The following is a 17,834-nucleotide window of genomic DNA, read 5'->3' on the forward strand; positions in this document are numbered from 1 at the left end:
GTCATTGTCAACTGTGTCTTTAATTTCAGCCTTTCTCACTCCCCAGTGGCTGGGATCTGCCATCTTACAGCGTTGGCAATGGGAAGAGTGCAGCGTGGCTGTTAAGAGCATTGCCCAGACTGCCGCTCGCCAGCTTGTCTTTGAGGAGCTGTGCTTTCTGGCTGGGGTTAAGCTGGCAGCACCACATTTCCTGGATAGCATCATTATAATCAGCAAGAGTTCGAGATGGTATGGGTAACAATTCCATTTATCACAATCTTAGATAATGTATGTGAAAGCTCACGAAATATTGTGTTTTTTACTACAAAAATTTAAACCTGAGGGCAGGGCGCCGAGGTATAAAGACAAGAAAATCTCCATCCCTCTAGGCCCGCCATCTCCTCTAGGTCTACTCTCATGTGAAAAGCCAGCCCCAAACCAATGATAATGTTTGGAGAAGTCGAGGAAATAATTAGGCTTGTTTCAAAGAAAAATTTGGAGAATGATGAAAAAGATGTGTGCTGTTGACTTCTTTTCGAGTCTGTTCTAATCCTCTCCTTGTTACCTTCTGCCCTATCCCCTCCCTTCCTTTCCTCCCCTGTTTACACAAGTGCTTTCTTATCAGTCTGCCGTTCCCAGCTAGAAGGTGATGAGAGGAACTGGTTTGAAAATCTCTTCTGCATTTGTGCGCATCCTGTCCAAACTATTGTGTTTGAAAATGCTTGTGCTATTTAATCTAATTTGCCATTTTTCAGGAGGCAAAATAACACGCAAAGCTGTTCACATAGTACACAGCCATTGCCATGGCACCGGCCCTTCGGAAGGCGGCAGGGAACTCATTTGAAGAAAGGCTTGCTGAGTCTCCACTGTGCGCCAGGCGCCACCTGTGCTGGGTAACGCAGTGAACGGGGAAGGAGGCCGTTGGGTCTTTGCCCTCAAGGAACTGATGGTCTGGCAGAGGTCGCTGGCTTCAAATAACTCTAATGTCGTCTCACCTGGCATCCTCACCTCTACTTGCGTGGAATTGCAGTCCTTCAGCCTGGAACCCTCACCCCATGCTTGGGGAAACAGGCACAGAGAAGCAATTGCTGTTGTCCACGGCATCTTGGTGGCTCCACTGATAGTAATTTCAGTGCTCTGACACTATTGCTCCTCTTGAGAAGTCTACACACTGTACAATCCATCTTCACTTGAAGGCCAGAGGGGCTGGACTATTCTGTATTGATTGAACATCCACGCTAGAAGACATTGAAAGACAGATTCCACATTCTGATTGTCAGATGCCCATGCGTTGAACACAGTTGTCAGAGGAGAGAGTGGAAATGATGAGGCTGCCCTGCCTTTGGGAACCGTAAAATGCTGTAAGGACCAGAAGGCATTCACATCCATTGTTCAGCTGCTCAGCGTTCAATCTCTGCTCTGCTCCCTGTTTAATAACAATAGTCAAAGTTCCCGCCATCCAGGATAAAGAAACTGTTGTGTTTGGTATCAACCAAATTTGCACTCATGAGTTTGGACTTTATGTAGTTTGAAATCTGGGTTCATCCCACTAACGACATCTTCCAAATTTCTTGACTTGAACTGAAGCATTTCCCTTTGAGGGGAAAAGGGAGTCGGCACCTTCAGTGGAGATAGACGGCTAACCTTGGGGATGCCCTAGGTGCTATAAGTGGATTACAAGACACGTGTTATTTCTGTTAGTAAGACTCTACTAAAGCATTGTTTCAGGGCAAATTCTGGGCAAAGAAGATATTTGTGCAGGTTTGGGGACAGTGATGTTTTTCTAAAATTTCAGCAGCCAAAAATCGCTTTGGGTTACACTCAAGGCTCATCCTCTCCCCTCACCTCTCAGACCAGTTCTAATCCTCCAGCATTTCTAAGGGGTGAGCCCTTAGAGATAGAGGTGGCAATGCGGGGCCATGGGGACTGGGGGAACCCCAGGCTTGCAGTAGCCTGTGGACACACAGTGGTTGGGCTCATCCCAACTCACAGATGTTGTCATCCACCTGGTCCCTCTCTGCTGCTATGTGCCACGAGTTTCTCTTCTTGACACCAGGCTGGACTCAAAGACATCACGTTTCCAGATGGAAAGAGAAGACAGAAGCCATTGATCTAGTAAACACTGTGGGACAATGGAGTGGTAATAACACCATCCTGAGTCTAATGGGTGGGCCAGGATGGGGAGTCCTGCTATCGAACCCTTTCTAGGCGACAAGTAGTTCTTTAGCCAGCTATGATGTGTATTATATTGTGCATCAATAGATGGAATAATTGACACATCTCAGTGTTAAGTACTTGTGGTATTGTGTACCAATGACCACAACTTCAATATTTTAAAACAGATTCTGCTCTTTACTGGTAATCAGAGTGCATGAAGAAGTGCTGGGAGAAGGGCCTGGATTCCTGGCTCAACAACCCAGTCTTGTTACCTTCAAGTCACATTTGCTCTCTTCTACACCTTTATGCAGAAATAGCTCAGTTACTTGAGCAAGTGGTCTGTTTTCTTTACGAGGACTGTCTTTATCTGTAGTAAGAGGTCTTTTTTTTTCCCCCAAGAACTATTTTTTTCCTTTTCTGTGGTCAGAAGCATCTTGGAACGTACAGTTGGTTTGTACTGAAGTTGTGTGAGCTGTGTGTGTCAGGGGCTTTGGGCAGAAGTATCTTGTGATGAGGAGTGGGGGCTTTGCATAGGGGTATCCTGTAGCCTGACACTCCTGGTGGGGGAGGGACAGGTGTGTCTCACTATGTCCCCTGTGATGTCAAGTCCTATTTCACCAAGACACGTGTAAAATGCTCCTTCTGCCCCCTGAACTACTGTGTTTCTCAAAGATGAGCTTGCAGAGCTGTAATGATTCATTTAAGACTTTAAAGAACGTTCTAAGCTGACTTTCAGAGTAGTCCAAGAGACCTGTTCCTGCTACTGACCAGGAAGAAGAGAGCATTATAATTGTAATACTGGGAGGCAGCTGTGATGTGGGGCTGGTGCATTATGGCAGGTTGTAGTAGAAAAAAGAATGCTCTATTTTTTGAAACAGCTGGACACCTATATTAAATTTCTGTATTTCTGGCACAGGGAGGATAATGATTGCTGGTCCACCAGGGCTGGGGAGACAATCGATAATTTCCTTTCCTTATAGAAATGGAGCTTGTTGGAGTTGAGAACAGACAGCAGATCAGTCAACACCCTCAATTTCCAGTTGAGACGATGAAAGCTGAGAGGAGTAACATGACTTCCCCAAGGTCACAAGGTAAGGGTCAGAGATCATAACTCAGCCTTTTGGCACCAAGACTAGTGCCGTGAGCCCAACCACTTTACTATCTCATGTCTCCACATCAGCACTCTTCTCTTTAGTTCCAGGAATGAGACTGATCATCCAAGGAGTGGTCGCTCTTGGTTTGGGTTTGCCTGAACCCCAGACCCCTCCCACCCCTGTCCCCCAAAGACGAAGTGGTGCTTGGATGGGAGGAACGTGGTGCTCTGTGGTGCTTTGATGATGCTGTCATGGCTTCTGGGCTCTTTGCTCTCCTGAATCTTCTGGTTGCCCTTGTACCTATTTGATTGTTTCTTTCTGATCTCACTTGTAGGCTCCTGATTTTCTCCACACCTCTCATCTATGCTGGCCTCTTGGGTGGTCTCACGCCTCCCATGTCCTCATCAACCACTTATATGCTGTGATACTCAAATTACTATCTCCAGTCAAAGCTTCTTCCCTTGGCTTCGAAAGCCCATGGGGCATCCAAGTATATTCCATAAGTAGATGGTTGACAGATCTACTTCTCCATCACTTCCCTTCTCATAATCCTTTATCAGCTCTGTAACACCTGCAGGAGCATCTAAACTGGCACACAAGGCCCTCCATGACCAGAGGTCAGCCTCATTTCTAACATTATCTCTTTGCAGTGGCCACCTCTCACTAGATGTCATGATACCACCAAACATCCATCATCCCCTTCCATCCACATGCACACACACCTGTCACAGCTTGTAGTTTCAAGTCTTTCTGCACCGTGTCAAGATATAGAAGGAACTCCTGTCCATACCATTTTTCCACCAAAAGAGTCTTGTAGGAGAAGGAGTATGTATGTTCCTACAGAGTAGCACGTGACAGAATCTTGATAGGGAAGGACGTGGAGTTTGAGAAAGTCCCTGGAGTCACCTTGCTCCTCATAAGGGGATTTTTCTCCCTCACTGAAAAGAGCTGTTTAAGGTAGATAAGACACCCCCACCCTTTTCCCATGTGAAACAGAGGCTCCATTGTCCCCGGTGGATTTCTGCTTCCTTCGACAAAATGATCTCTCTCTCTGTTGCCCCTGAGACAGAGTTCATTTTGGAGCCTGAAGTTTTCCTTGCTTAATTGATGAAGGACTAATAAAGAATGCCCTGTTCCCTGGACTACAGTTCTCTCGATGGCAGGATCCTCATGTCACTTTTACGCACGTATTAAATTGCTGCCCAGAAGCCAAATCTTCTACTCTTGCGAACTTAATGGAAAGCTAGGGAGGCGGGTGGCGGCAGCAGGTAAGTGATGAACAGGAGCCATTGTGTGCCTGCAGTTATTAAATTTTCTTTGGGGTAGTCTTAGAAAAATGCTTCTGGGTCTTATCTTAGAATAATAGATTTTGAATCAGAACGGACCTTAGAGGTTATTAGAATCTCCTGCCCAGGGTAGAAATCCCATCCTCATTGACCCTGATAAATGGTTATATCCAGCTTTTTTTCATACATTCCCAGTGACAGAGAGCTCACTGCGGCTTGAGGCAGCCATTCATTATTAGAAAACAGAAAGCTTATGTTAGCAAGTGCCCACTTCATAGTTGGCGAAAAATATAATCTGTTTCTAGAATAAGCTTCTGGATGAAACCCAAAGTAAATTTTCTCCATATTCATTTCTTGTGGCTCTGCGTAGACAGAGCTAGGTAATTCAATCTGAAAGACTCATGGAAATGGAGGGCTCCAAATCTGGTGCCCAGACACCCTGACTTCATTTGGAAAGCATCAATCACAAACATTTTGTTCCACTGTCAGGCCAAATGTTGCAGTCATGGTCCCTGATCACTTTTCAGCATGACGATATCTGGGGCAATAGTTATTCCAATTGCGGGAACTATTGATTGGAAAAAGGAAGCATAATGACAAAAAGATAATATAAATTCAATAAGCCCTTTAAAAGAATTTGTTTTCTAAACTACAGCATTTATATCCATTAGAAATTCATTTATAGGGCTGGCCCCATGGCCGAGTGGTTAAGTTCGCACGCTCCGCTGCTGGCGGCCCAGTGTTTCGTTGGTTCGAATCCTGGGTGCGGACGTGGCACCGCTCATCAAACCACACTGAGGCAGCATCCCACATGCCACAACTAGAAGGACCCACAACAAAGAATATACAACTATGTACCGGGGGGCTTTGGGGAGAAAAAGGAAAAAAATAAAATCTTTAAATAAAAAAAAAATTCATTTATAAGGATAGAACAGTATTCATTCATCTGCAGCTAATTCCTGATGTGTAAGATGGATTCTTAGAACTCTCATGAAGACTCAGATCTGCCCAGCATCTGAGTTCTGCACGTGGAGAATTAATTACTGTGTTTGATTTTTGTGTTTGCAAATTGGGTCACTTGATGCTGGGAATACTTCTTTGTTGTGGATGACTGATGTTATCGTCAACATTTATTTTCTCCTTACCTTTAGTAATGTTTCCGAGAATCACCTTTCTCTGCTATTGACCACTCCCTGTCTACCCCACCTCCCCACGTACCCTGGTGCTAAGTAAGCAGTCAGGATGAGCAAAATCAATCATGTAACAAGTAGTCTTCAGGCTTCCTGGGACTCAGAAGGTGCCGGGGGAGGCAATCTGACTTAGCGGTAAGGTCATAGGCTCAGGAGGCAGAAAACTGGGCTACACCGGAGTGCAGCCCCTCCCTGTGACCCTGGGCAATTTACTATACTGTACCTCTCTCCAAGCTTTGGTTTTCTTATCTGTTAAATTGGGACAATAACAGTGTCTATCTCATAGGGGTGGTATGGGCATTGACTGGGGTGATGAATAGACCTAGCATTGTGTCTGTAAATCCTAATGCTATCTTGTTATTTTTCTTTTTTATTTCTTTCTTCTCCACCTTCTCCTTCATCATCATCATCTTCATCATCAGCATCATCATCATCATCATCATCATCAATACTCAAGGAGCGACGCTTGGGTCATACCCATGGCTATCCCTGGTCACAGGATAAATTGGAACAAACAGAGCCCCATGATTGGAGAAAAGGTCCCTTGGAGCGACAAGGACTGAAGAAGTGAGTGTTTTGGATAACAGCTGGTAAAAGAGGCCTCAAGCTCCAAAGCGTAGATCTCAGTTGTAAAGCGCTGTGCCACCTTCGCTGAGGCCGGAAGTAAGAAAACTTTCTACCAAAGGACAGATGGTAAATGTTTTCTGTTTTGCAGGTCATATAGTCTCTCTGTCATCACTATACAACTCTATTCTAGAGTGAAAGCAGCCGTAGACAATCTGTAAATGGATGGGCATGGCTGTGTCCTTTACTTATGCACACTGAAATTTGAATTTCATTTGATTTTCACATTATAAAATATTCTGCTTTTTTTAAACATTTAAAAATTTTTAATCATGAAAACTGTAAAAATCATTTTTAGCTCACGGGACACATAAAAATAGGCAACTGACCGTGTTTAGCCCACAGGCCAATTTGCCAACTAAGTCAATTTAGCACAACTGCTCTCTTCCACCCAGACCTCTGGTGATGTCCTTTTCTTGTTCAAGGTACTTTTGATGTTCTCCTGGAGAGGCCTGGTGGGAAGGAAGGGATACTCAGTGGGGTTGGCCCTGGGCTCCACACCCCTTCAGGGTAGGCCCTTGGCTCATTGTCAAAGATAGAGTGGGTCAGGTGACCAAGGGACCGTCAGGAATGTAGCAGGTGCTCTCAGGCCCACACTGGAGCAAATAAGAGGGGATCTAAAATTTGACTGCTTCTCCACGGCAGATCTAAAATATCCTCTTTTGCCTTCCTCCAGGGACACCTCCCAGGAAAGCTTTCCCTAAATTATTTCTTCTAAGTAAAAGGAGAGACCTTTAGGAGGACGGTAGGAGGAGAGCAAAGGGAGTACTGAGCAGATCTTCGTAGCCAGCAGGTAATTGCGCGAGGAGATTCCAGGAGACACCTTGGTTTGTCTTTTGTACTTGTCTCTTTCATATTCCACCAACCAGGTTTTCCTGGCTTGAAAGTTTGAGCAAGTGCATTGGAAGCTTAGATCTCCTAGACACTGGGGCTGCCAAAGGTGCCTGGAAAAGACCTGCGGGCAGCTGGGAGTTCCTGCTGGACTGGAACTGAAGCCAGGCTCTTCCCATGGAACTTGGCTTTTATTTAGGGGAGGAAGTTATCCCGGCTTCATCAGCAAGCTGCTCTTGTTCAGTCCAGCCAATTCCAGGCAGGAGTGGGCTCAAATGAAGTTTCTCTGTCTTTTTTGATAAAAAAAAAAAAAGAAACAGAAAATAACATGCACTCACAGCTTATGATGCATCAAAAGTTGGCTTCGGCCTTGCTATTCTGCTGAAATGTGTTATTTGGCTTTGACTGGGGGCTTTGGAAAGTCAAATAGCTCCATGCTGACTTCAGGGTCATTTCTGCCACCGCTGGACTTGAGGAATCGGTGATCCTGTGATTCCATTGATTAGCAGCATACTTAACGTTAATCACATTCACATGGCACTGGATTTGAATTTATTATTAATAAGTGGATATTCACTTTCATAAAAAGGTAAGCATTCTAGATGTAACTTGGAGTGAAAGATCTCCTTATGTGCTTTATTTGTTGAAATTCTATCAGTAAAATACTGTGATAGTTAATATTTATGAAAGCTGTTAATTTGATATAAAAATTATTAAGTACTTTCAAACTTTTAAATAAACAGGGAAATAGACGCTCATACACATTTAGGAAATGGGATGTGAATAGCATAATTTTAGGAGAGATGCTTATGTACTTTTTGAGAGAGCAAATATTTGTAAACATCTAGATAATCATAAAGACAGAATAATAGAGATCATACCATACAATATTCTAATCTTTATACAATCGATTGGTCCTCTAACATTCAAAACATTAAAAAACCTTGGAAAACTGTATTTAATTTTTGTCCTTTCATTCCACTTAGGCTGTGAATTCTTTTATGACAAAGTGCTGTTACCGAGCACGGGCTTGCCACCTGATGCCCACAGAAGCTGACACCGTGGCACCCTGGTTTTTGAGGGAAGAAAGGCTGTGCTGCTAGACGGATCTGCAAGGTGACAGGAGGCATACGCTCTCAGATCTATCTCCCCATTCAGGGCTTGGGGCAAAATTTCTGGGTTGAAAGGCAGTGTGGTCTGAAGTGTGGAGACAGGTGATTGGAGGGGAGGGGAAGGGAGGTAACTCATGATCTGCGCAAGCGTAGTCAGACTTCATGGCTCCTCGTAGGACCCATGTTCACAAAATGGTAGTGTGAGTTTTCAGCCCCTTGACCTCAAAAGGGTCACTTCTCAGGCATTTGCACGGGCCCAGATGATGGACTGGTGGTTCCAGCCGGCCTGAACTCGACAAGGGGGAACTCTCAGATCCTGAAAAACCACTCTTACTTACTCTGTGGATAAGATCGGGTCAGTTGAACTGGTCCTGAGGGCCACGGTTACAGTTCAGTCTGGAATTTTTTCATATTTTGTGAAGGAGAATATAAAGCAGATTGTCATCTGTGTAAACACAGAACTTCATGAGGAGAAAAAACTCCAAAATCATATACTATGACTCTTAAGATAGATCCTCTTTGAGCCAAATATATGAAAAAGTATGTAGAAAAAAAGGTGTAAGAGAGAAATGACATAGTCCCAGACACCTTGTTTCTTCCTCCACCTGCCTTGATTGAAATTCTATTTAGCAAACTGTTACTGTTCTTATATTAAACTTTTAAGATTTACTGCTAAAACTTCTAATGAAAAGAACGTGCAATTTATCTTTTAAATGATATTCCAGGCTGACTCTGTATCTCAGGGGTTCATCCTATGGGGCTTCATCTCTGGCCCTGAGGACTCTCTTCTGTGTCACGGGGGCCTAGACACCTGAGAACTGCACGTCTAGGACCTCCTCCCCAGCTGCTCTCCAGGCACGTCCTGCCAGTAGGAGGCAGTGCAGGGCATAGGAATGTGAAGGGGTGAGAGAAGGCTCTGTCAGATCCTGCTTTTAGCCGTCACAGCGACAGCAGGGGCAGCCCGGCAGCCTCAGGTGTGTGGGGCCTATGGACTCCTGACTCTGGCAGCAGCAATGGTGAGGACAGCTGTGGGCTGCTGCAATGGCGGTGACAGTGACGGCAGAGGCGACTGCAGGCTCCAGCAGCATCAGTGGGAAATTGTCTGTCCAGGGACGATTGGCAAGTGGCTGGCTTTAATGCTTCATGTGGGAGAAGTGGGGAAAATAAGGTTGCAAAAGTCGGATGCATCGAGACTTTGGAGAAGCTGACAATGGGGCAGAGAGCTGTGCTGTCCGTCTGAGGGCGACGCGTGGGAGAGCTGGTGAGCTTCTCCAGTTACACCCAGAACTTAGACATTCGGAGATCAAAACGGGATATTCATTTTTTCCCTGTGTGACATATTCTTTCACCTCGAATCTCTTGTTCATGGATAGAGACAAGACCAGACTGTGGAAGAGCAGGGACAGACCCGTCTAGTGTCATTTCCTGTGAGAGAACTTGTAATACCTCTGTTAATAAGAATTCCTTACATTTTTATAGCATTTTGTGAGAACTTCTAGTGTGCGTTATTTAACTTATCCTTGCAACAAAACTGCTGGGTAGGTTTAATTATGGTCCTGATTTCACAAATGAAGAAACGAATATTCGGACTGCTACGTGATTTGCCCAAAGATACACTGCTGGGGCAGAGCTGGGCTTCAGCCTTGGGGCATCTGACTCCGTTTTCTTTTCAGTTTTCTCTGACGTAGTGTTTCTCTACCTTTACAAAGGTCTTATCTCCTATTTTGAGAAACTCAAAAATTTCCGCCTCTTCTTTCATGTTTACTATAGATTACTTTCTGAGCCTGTTGTGCTACGAAGATTTCATACACTCATAAATTTCGATGTTGAATATGTGGATACATAATGCTCAAGAAGGAGGCAGGGCTTCCTCCCTCTGCAGTCTCTGGTTCAGAAACACTGCCTTTTCATCACAGTGCTGCTCTTTGTTATTTTAGTTGGTCTTTATGATGACAAAAGAGTGCCAATCCTATTATATCTGAAGTTCCAGTTTTTAGTTACTAATTTTTATTCATTTATGAGTTAGCTAGAATACATCTTCAAGTTACTTTTCAATAAACATGGAAGGGAATATATACTTATATTCAGATTTTTGCACATCTGAAATGTGTAGAAAATTCAGATTGTTGCATATCTGAAAGCTCTTTCATACATGAGAAAGTGGCTGCTCACAAGTCTTGGAACACAAGCTTCTCCCTCAGAAGTCTCTATATGTAGCTGCACTGGCTTCTGGCATTTATTTTTGCAGACAAGCATGAAGTTGTGGAAATTAATAAAGAGAAACCTCATTAAATTGGAGTCAGGAGGCCAAAAGGGGGAGCTCTCACTCCTTGTATCTGAGCAGAGTCAAGAAGCTCAGCCCGTGAGAGACTGTCACAACTCAGCCAGCACGAAGCCACTAGGGGTGGTGCGAACTTGCAATTCCTCCAGCGGACTCTGTTTACATAGAGCCTCGCTTTCCTCTTCCCGTGTCTTAGAGCTTCTCCTCCTTGCTGCTGGGGGACTTGCCCCTGGCTCGCCATGGTTGCAGACCCCAAACTGCAATTCTTTGCTGATCCCGAATAAACCCATTTGTACTGTAGAAATAACTGGCTGTTTGTTTGTTTAAGGTCAACAAAGTCAACTGGTTTTGTTCCACTTACATAACTATTTTTGATTTATGCTTTGTTTTTTTTCTGGCTCCAAGGCTTTTTAATTGTTGCATAAAAATTGCAACTATCTTCTGGGTATAAATTCTCTTTTCACTAAACTTTGTTGTGGGGTCTTTTTTCTGCGTGGTCTTTGTTTTAGTCTGGGTTTTCTAGAAAATAGAGCCTGAGACGAAGCTTATGTGCTAAGGCTTCCCGGGAAGGTATAGTCCTAGGTGGGCAAGGTTGAGTGTGAGGCAAAGAGGGAGAGAAAGCAAACAGAATTTAGCGAGTCCCTGAGCTGGCCATAGCTTCGTAAAATGACACAGCTGGTTCCTTGGTCTTGAGTGCGTCTTCCAGGCAGGTGCTGTGGCATCATTGCACCCTGGAACTATCACTGGGGGACAGGAAGAGGAGGAGTCTCCCTGTTGCTCCTTACTATTTCTTGTCTTTCATGGCTCAAAGTTCCCCCTCGGGGTGTTAACTTTCCTTACTTGCGGATGCTGATACTTTCCCTCTTCCAGCACCGCTGGGGAGCCTCTGTCCTATACCCTGAAGCGAGGTGCTTCAACCACGCTCAGAAGGGTAGGCAGGAGGATCCAGAGCTTCTGGCGTCTGATGGAGTCTGGCCTGGCTTCTGTGGCTTCAGTCACAGTGGGCATGATGGAGAACTTGCCCTTGGCGGAGGGACGTCCTCCACCATGAGGGACCCTGAGGCAGTGGGGGTGTTAGGAGATAAGGCACTGGAGGTCAAGACTCTCCACTGAGCCAGTGGCCAAGGGCCCAAGAGGCAGGTGGCGCCAGACAAATGGGGGAGGAGCACAAACTGGGTCCAACACGGTCATAACCACATACGCTTCTTATATCGCTTCATATATCACTTTTCTTTCCTCTATATTCTCGATCTCAGTTTTAATTTAAAAAAATGTTCTTGATCCTCTTTATTTAAATTTTAGGGAAGTTCTTCAAATTATTTTTACAAATAATTTTTTCACTTACTTTCCCAATGGCATTTGAGCTCTCACTGCCCACAAGTAAATTTTAATTCTGATATTACATTTTTAGTTTCCTTGAAGTCCTTATATCATCTAGGTAATCCCGTCATCATTTTATCACAGCCTGTTCTTTCCTCACCATGAATGCTAGATTCTGGAAACAGATTAGCTGTCAGTTCTAGTTTTCAGTGTTGTGTTAAGTTCTCCTCTTTTCCTGTGTGTTTGTGGGCATTTTGGGAGGACACTTTGAGAGGCTGTCACAGGCTGCTGACCCCAGGCACTTTGTGGTGGGCTTCCCCTGGGTCTGCCATTTTGCCTTTGCTGACACCCCACAATTGTGCTCCCCTCCCTAGTTTCGATGTCTCCTCTCTGTTGGTAAACCCACTACTCATGGTCCCCATGGCAGTATACTCCCCTCTCCCCTGGGCCGTCCCCAACTCTGACCATCCTGCAAGTTTCTCTCCCTGCTTGGAGCTCTGCTGGCCACTCCAGCGCCAGTGGCTCTCTCTTGAATTCCTGGGCTCTTTGCCATCTGTGCTACGCAACTTAACAAACAGTTATGAAGGGTCTTCGTCTTGTGCCTGGGTCACCTGTCTCCACCAGACAGTCAGCTTCATCAGGAAAGGGGCCGTGTCTAATTTATTCCTCGTCCATCTTCTCCACAGTACTGGACACAGTGGAGACAGTGTCCTTTTGTGATAATCACCTATGGGCATTGCATTCCAGAACGATATCTAGAAACCTTCTTAACATCTGCTTTTGCTCCAAAACGTTAAACATTCCATAACAATGAATTCTTTTTTGGAAGGAGATAAAACACAAGTATGTAGGACAAGTTCAGCTGCCTATATAAGGTTGACCCACATGAACTCTTCTCTGAAAAATATGGTGTCCTGGTGTGCTGATGAAGGTCATGCTTAAGAGCACAGATTCTGATGTTAGCTGGTCTGGGGTGGAATCCTGTCTCTAACACTAATTGGCTAGCTGTGTGATCGTTCTGCGTCTCAGTTTCCCCAACTGTAAAAAGGGCAAAAGAGAGTATCTGCTCCATAGTGTTTTTGTGAGGATTAAGTGATTTAGTACCATTTAATTGCAGGGCTGGCACATGGTACATACCACGTAAGCTTTCTTTCTTTCAAAAACATTTCTGGTCTCACATTTGGATGCTTTCTCCCAAAGCCAAGGGTCTTGAAAAAAGCGTCTTATAGAGGCTGTCCCAGTGGCGCAGTGGTTAAGTTTGCACGTCCTGCTTTGGTGGCCCGGGGTTTGTTGGTCCCGATCCCAGGAGCGGACCTATGCACTATTTGTCAAGCCATGCTGTGGCAGGCGTCCCACAGATAAAGCAGAGGAAGATGGGCAGGGATATTAGCTCAGGGCCAGTCTTCCTCAGCAAAAAGAGGAGGATTGGTGGCAGATGTTAGCTCAGGGCTAATCTTCCCCAAAGAAAAAAATGCATCTTATAGAAGCCTCTCCCTCTCCCACTCCGCCTGCCAACTACCTGGCCATCTTTACCCAGGACTTACTCTTCCAGGGACCGTCCCACCTGTCAATAGGAAACGTGCCACATTTCATTCGCTGAGTCCCTTTTGCCTTCCTTTCAGGTACTTTTTGTCAGGGATCAGGAATAGCGTGTTATGGTGAGGGTTAGAGGACCAACCTCAGGTAACACTTTACCAGGCAACATTTTTTCTTTTTCCCTTTGGCAGGCGTTCCCCAGCCTGCTGTGGGGCTGGCTTTAGGACACACTCCCTCACCCAAATACTCCTGACTCTGCTGTGCGTGTGCGTTTGGGCGGTGGCCCTGGGGAACGGCGCCCTCCCATACCGGAAGCAGCACGGTAAACACCCTCTGAGGTGGCTGCTGGCCCTGCTGTTGTTGGGGACAGCTTCAGGAGGTGGACAGACAGGGCACTAAACTGGAGAACGTAATGAGAAAGCTGTTTGTTTCTTAGCTCTCTGCCTCAGTTTGATGCCTCCAACATCCCTCTAACATGGGCTAAATTTCCTCTGAAAAATGGAAGGGGCGGCCCGAGGCTGGGCCCATGAGGCAGATAACAGGATCCGGCCAGAAAGTAATAGCACTATTTCATTCTCACTATATTTTTCTTCAGAGTTATCTTCTATTTGTGATAATTGGTTTATCATAAACGGTTTTCCATTTATTGAAGAAATATGATGTCTCAAATGTAATATATTTGCATATGTTAAACATAAATACAATTAAATACGTGAATATATGTGTATTAAAGCTTAAGAAAGGGGCCCGCTTGAAGAAACACATGCAGTAAAGGACAGTACACATGTACGCACACGTGGCACCACCGGGGAAGCGCGCTAAGATAGCCAGAGCCGGAGCAACACAGCATCGTCCAGAGTACTTTGGGAAAGACGTGAATGATTGTCTCCTGGCTCTGTGCTTTATTAACTATGTGATCTTAGGCAAGTTATTCAATGGCCTCTTCCAACGGGGACAAATAGTATTTACCTGCAAAGTGACTCTGAGGCTTACCTCGCCACAGCAGTCAGCAAGCTTTTCTTTGCTTCCCTCTCTCCCTGGCTTGTGCCGTGTGCGCCGCTTCCTTCCCTGCCAGTGGAGCTCTGCTCTCAGCTGCTCCTCCAGGCTCCCCTGGAAGCATCTGCAGAAGGCTGATCTCTAGTTAACTTCAAATTGGCAGGAGCCTTTGTGAAGTTTAGTGAAAAGGCATCTGCACTGAAGTGAGGAAAAGGATAAAAGCCGGGCCTCAGGCCTGGGGGTCTGGGTCTGGGTCTTCCCATCCCTGTTGCCGTTATCTCTTGACTATGAGGTCAGCAACGCCTGTCCCTCCCAGTTCTCGCCTGGCACTGGTGCCATGCTGGCCAGCATCCGCCCGGCCCTGCTGGCGCTGCAGCTGGGCGCTCTTCCATGCAGGCCTGCAGGAGCGGCGCCGAGTGGGAGCCAGACGCACAGTTTAGGGACTATTGTAGGGAGATGTCCTTACAGTCAAAGAAAGACAAGGAGGAAGTGGAGGAACTGTGCCTCCTGGGCCAGAGAGCACAGGACTTCTCTCCTCTGTCCTTTGCTTCCTGATGCCGCTATAACCAGCTGGGATGCTCAAGTGGGAGATGGACCCTTGGGTGAGAGAAAGCTTCTGTGGCTGCCCTAGGGTGGAAACCTTTGGCCCTGGGTCTCAGTTTCCCTCCTCTGTCTTTCTCCTCTGGCTAGGGACACCTACTGCCTGAGGGCATCTTTAGTTCTGCGAACTGGAGGAGCCAGAGTAGAACACAGACCAGAGAGAGAGGCTGCCAAGTACCTTCTCTGGGTTCAGTGGCTTCAAGGGGGACAGGCAAAGGGCGTCTTCATGATTCTTCGCTTATCTGACACAGTTCTTCAAGCGGTGAGGATTCAGCACAGAACTTGCGGTGAGAGGTAAAGAGTGGGCATTTTACTTTTTCATGCATTCACTCACAACTGAATTATCCTACAATGCACAAGCACTAGCTCGGATGTGGGGGTCTTCCTTACAGAGAACCCCTGATGGGAAGCAGAGTGTCCCACCGTCACACGTGGGAGGTGACTGCAGCTCCCGAGGGTTTGGGGACTGAAGCAAATGCTGTCTTGGATTCTTCTTGAAAGAATCAGAAAAGCAAACCGAGATGCCTCTCGTGTCTGGTGTTGGCGCTCTGCCTCCCCCGCGAAGCCTCTCCTGGCGGCTCCAGGGCAGGACGGCCTCCTTAGCTTACTGTCTCTAGTGCTTATCTGACCCACTTGGCATTTGTGGTCTTGTGGAGTCTCAGATTTTGCTGTTACCTTTCAATTACATTAGTCTTTCCTCTCCAAAAGTTTCATAAGTTCCTTGAAGAAAGAGAAAGAAAATATATTTATTGGGCAATCCCAGGTACCACGCTAAGTTAGTTGTGCATTCATCAGGTGATTTAATCCATACACCAGCTCTGGATGTATTCTGCATTTCTGCCAGCTGTGGAAATTAAGGCTCAGAGAAATTGTGACTTGCCTAAGGCCACATAGGTACAGGCCATGGTTTGGTACAAAGCTCCTAGCATGGAATCTTGCTTATAGTTAGAGCTCACTAAGAAGTCATTGAAGCACTATCCTTAAAAAGAAAACAAAGCAAAGCCACTTTTCGGACATGGTGTAGTGGGGAATGTTGGGCAACATGACTGGAGACATGTGCATTTTCTCCCTTTGCCTCTGAATTCAAATCTTCCTCTTGCTCCCTGAAACACGTGATCTTTTGTGACAATGCCGAGACCAGCTGTGTCAACATGACTGAGTTGTTTCTTACAGGAAAACTTTCCTGGGAAACATAATACCACAGACCTATAAACGCCTTCACTGTTCTCTTTGTTGGAGACAATTGTCTGCTTACCTGGGCAGACGGCCTCTCATCAAGTAAGACTGACATATTAAGGCTTTGGGATTCTTGCTTCACTGTGTCCATTGCTCCCAAACTCTTTTATCTCAAAATCTTCCCAATCAGTTCCCTGCCTTGAAAGACTCGAATTAACCACTTGAGCCAAGACACTAAAGCTCCATAAATAGCCCACTTCTAATTGTCCTCTCACAAGACACAGCTCAGTCTCAGTCAAGGCGATGTTCTTCCTTAAGGTAGTGACTTAGAATAAACTTACTTTTACTTTACTATCAGGTTTTCCTGTGATACTTAGGGAAATTAGGCCTCAAGTTTTAGCTTCTTTTCATCTTCAATGAGATAACAACCTCGGGTTGGCCGGTTAGAATAATAGGCTCTCGTGGCAAACCGGGAGTAACTATTTGAGAAAAGGCTCACAAAATGGCTGGTGATGAGTCTGTTTGGTTTCTGCTTCATAAGCGAGGCAAGGGCTGCTAGCTCCTGCTAGTGTCTAACCTTCATTTAGGAGCCAGTACACAGGAAAAGCCAAAGACATGCTCCTACTTTCTCAGAATTGAAGTATTATATGCCCCAAAGTACACCCTTTACAACAAGGCTTCGTTTGAAAAGTTCCTAAGTGTATAACACAGTTATTTTGGTACAAAACTGCATACCTTGTGATCCAAAGGGCTTGTGGGGGAAAACCTGAGCACATCAAATCACTCCCTTCTACCACATAAGCATTTTCACTCTCAAGGTTTCGTAATGAGATAGACTTCATGAGTATGGATGATTGTGTGGGGAAATTTTAAAATAGAAGTTGTTTATGTTACTCACAATATTGTATTAGATATTTTTAGTTGCAAGAACAGAAAATCCTGACGTAACTTCTTACAAAAGAAAATTTATTATTCTGCGTAACAAGAGGCCTAGCTTCATTCTCAGGCTGGAGCCTGGTGGCTGGGGCAGTTCCAGGCCTTGTGTGCAGACATGACAAAAGGGCTGCTTCTTTCTTCATCTCATTCTTGGGAGGGAGACATTCCTTCTCCGAAGCGCCCCAGCCTGCGTTCCACCATGTATTGTTGGCCAGAATTAAACCATGTGTCTACAATTAAGCCAACCACCGGCAGGGGAATGGAATTACCAGAATTGGCTCACACTAAGTGGAGTCTACCCCTGGGAATGAGATTTCCTTCCCTTGAGTTATATAGGGTGGCTACTTAAACAAAATGGGATTCTATTAGCAAGAAAGAAGGAGAAATAGAAACTGGGTGGGTAACTAACAGTATCTACCAAATAAATATATTTACTATAGCATACAATATGTACACCATACTATATCATATAGAGAGAGAGAACATATAAATTCTCTTTTGTTAACTTCCTAAGATGATAGCAGAGAAGAAGATGAGTTAAAAGCATGAGGCATAAATTAGGTGCTGAGATATTTTCCAGAGGAAATGTATCAAAGACACTAAATAATAGCTATCTATTAAATCAGGAAGTTCTAGAATGCAGAAAAGATGGTGTTTTCCCTGGTGGCCCCAAAGACCTACAGGGAAGGCAGGACTGGAGGCTTCAGACTGTCACT

The 17,834-nt window shown here is 45.3% G+C and overlaps 1 long non-coding RNA gene across 2 annotated transcripts; it reads left to right on the top strand.

Moving 5' to 3' along the window:
• The first annotated feature begins 321 nt into the window (after window positions 1–321).
• On the top strand, window positions 322–11,022 carry LOC139080025 (uncharacterized). 2 transcript variants are annotated; one of them, XR_011534143.1, is made up of 4 exons: window positions 3,095–3,227; window positions 6,129–6,399; window positions 7,007–7,123; window positions 8,148–11,022. It is a non-coding gene; the product is annotated as an uncharacterized lncRNA (long non-coding RNA). The 2 variants fall into 2 exon arrangements; XR_011534142.1 differs by lacking the exon at window positions 7,007–7,123 and having other exon boundaries at window positions 322–3,227.
• The last annotated feature ends 6,812 nt before the right edge of the window (window positions 11,023–17,834 follow it).

Source organism: Equus przewalskii, chromosome 28 (genome assembly GCF_037783145.1).
Source record: "Equus przewalskii isolate Varuska chromosome 28, EquPr2, whole genome shotgun sequence".
Lineage (NCBI taxonomy): Eukaryota > Metazoa > Chordata > Mammalia > Perissodactyla > Equidae > Equus > Equus przewalskii.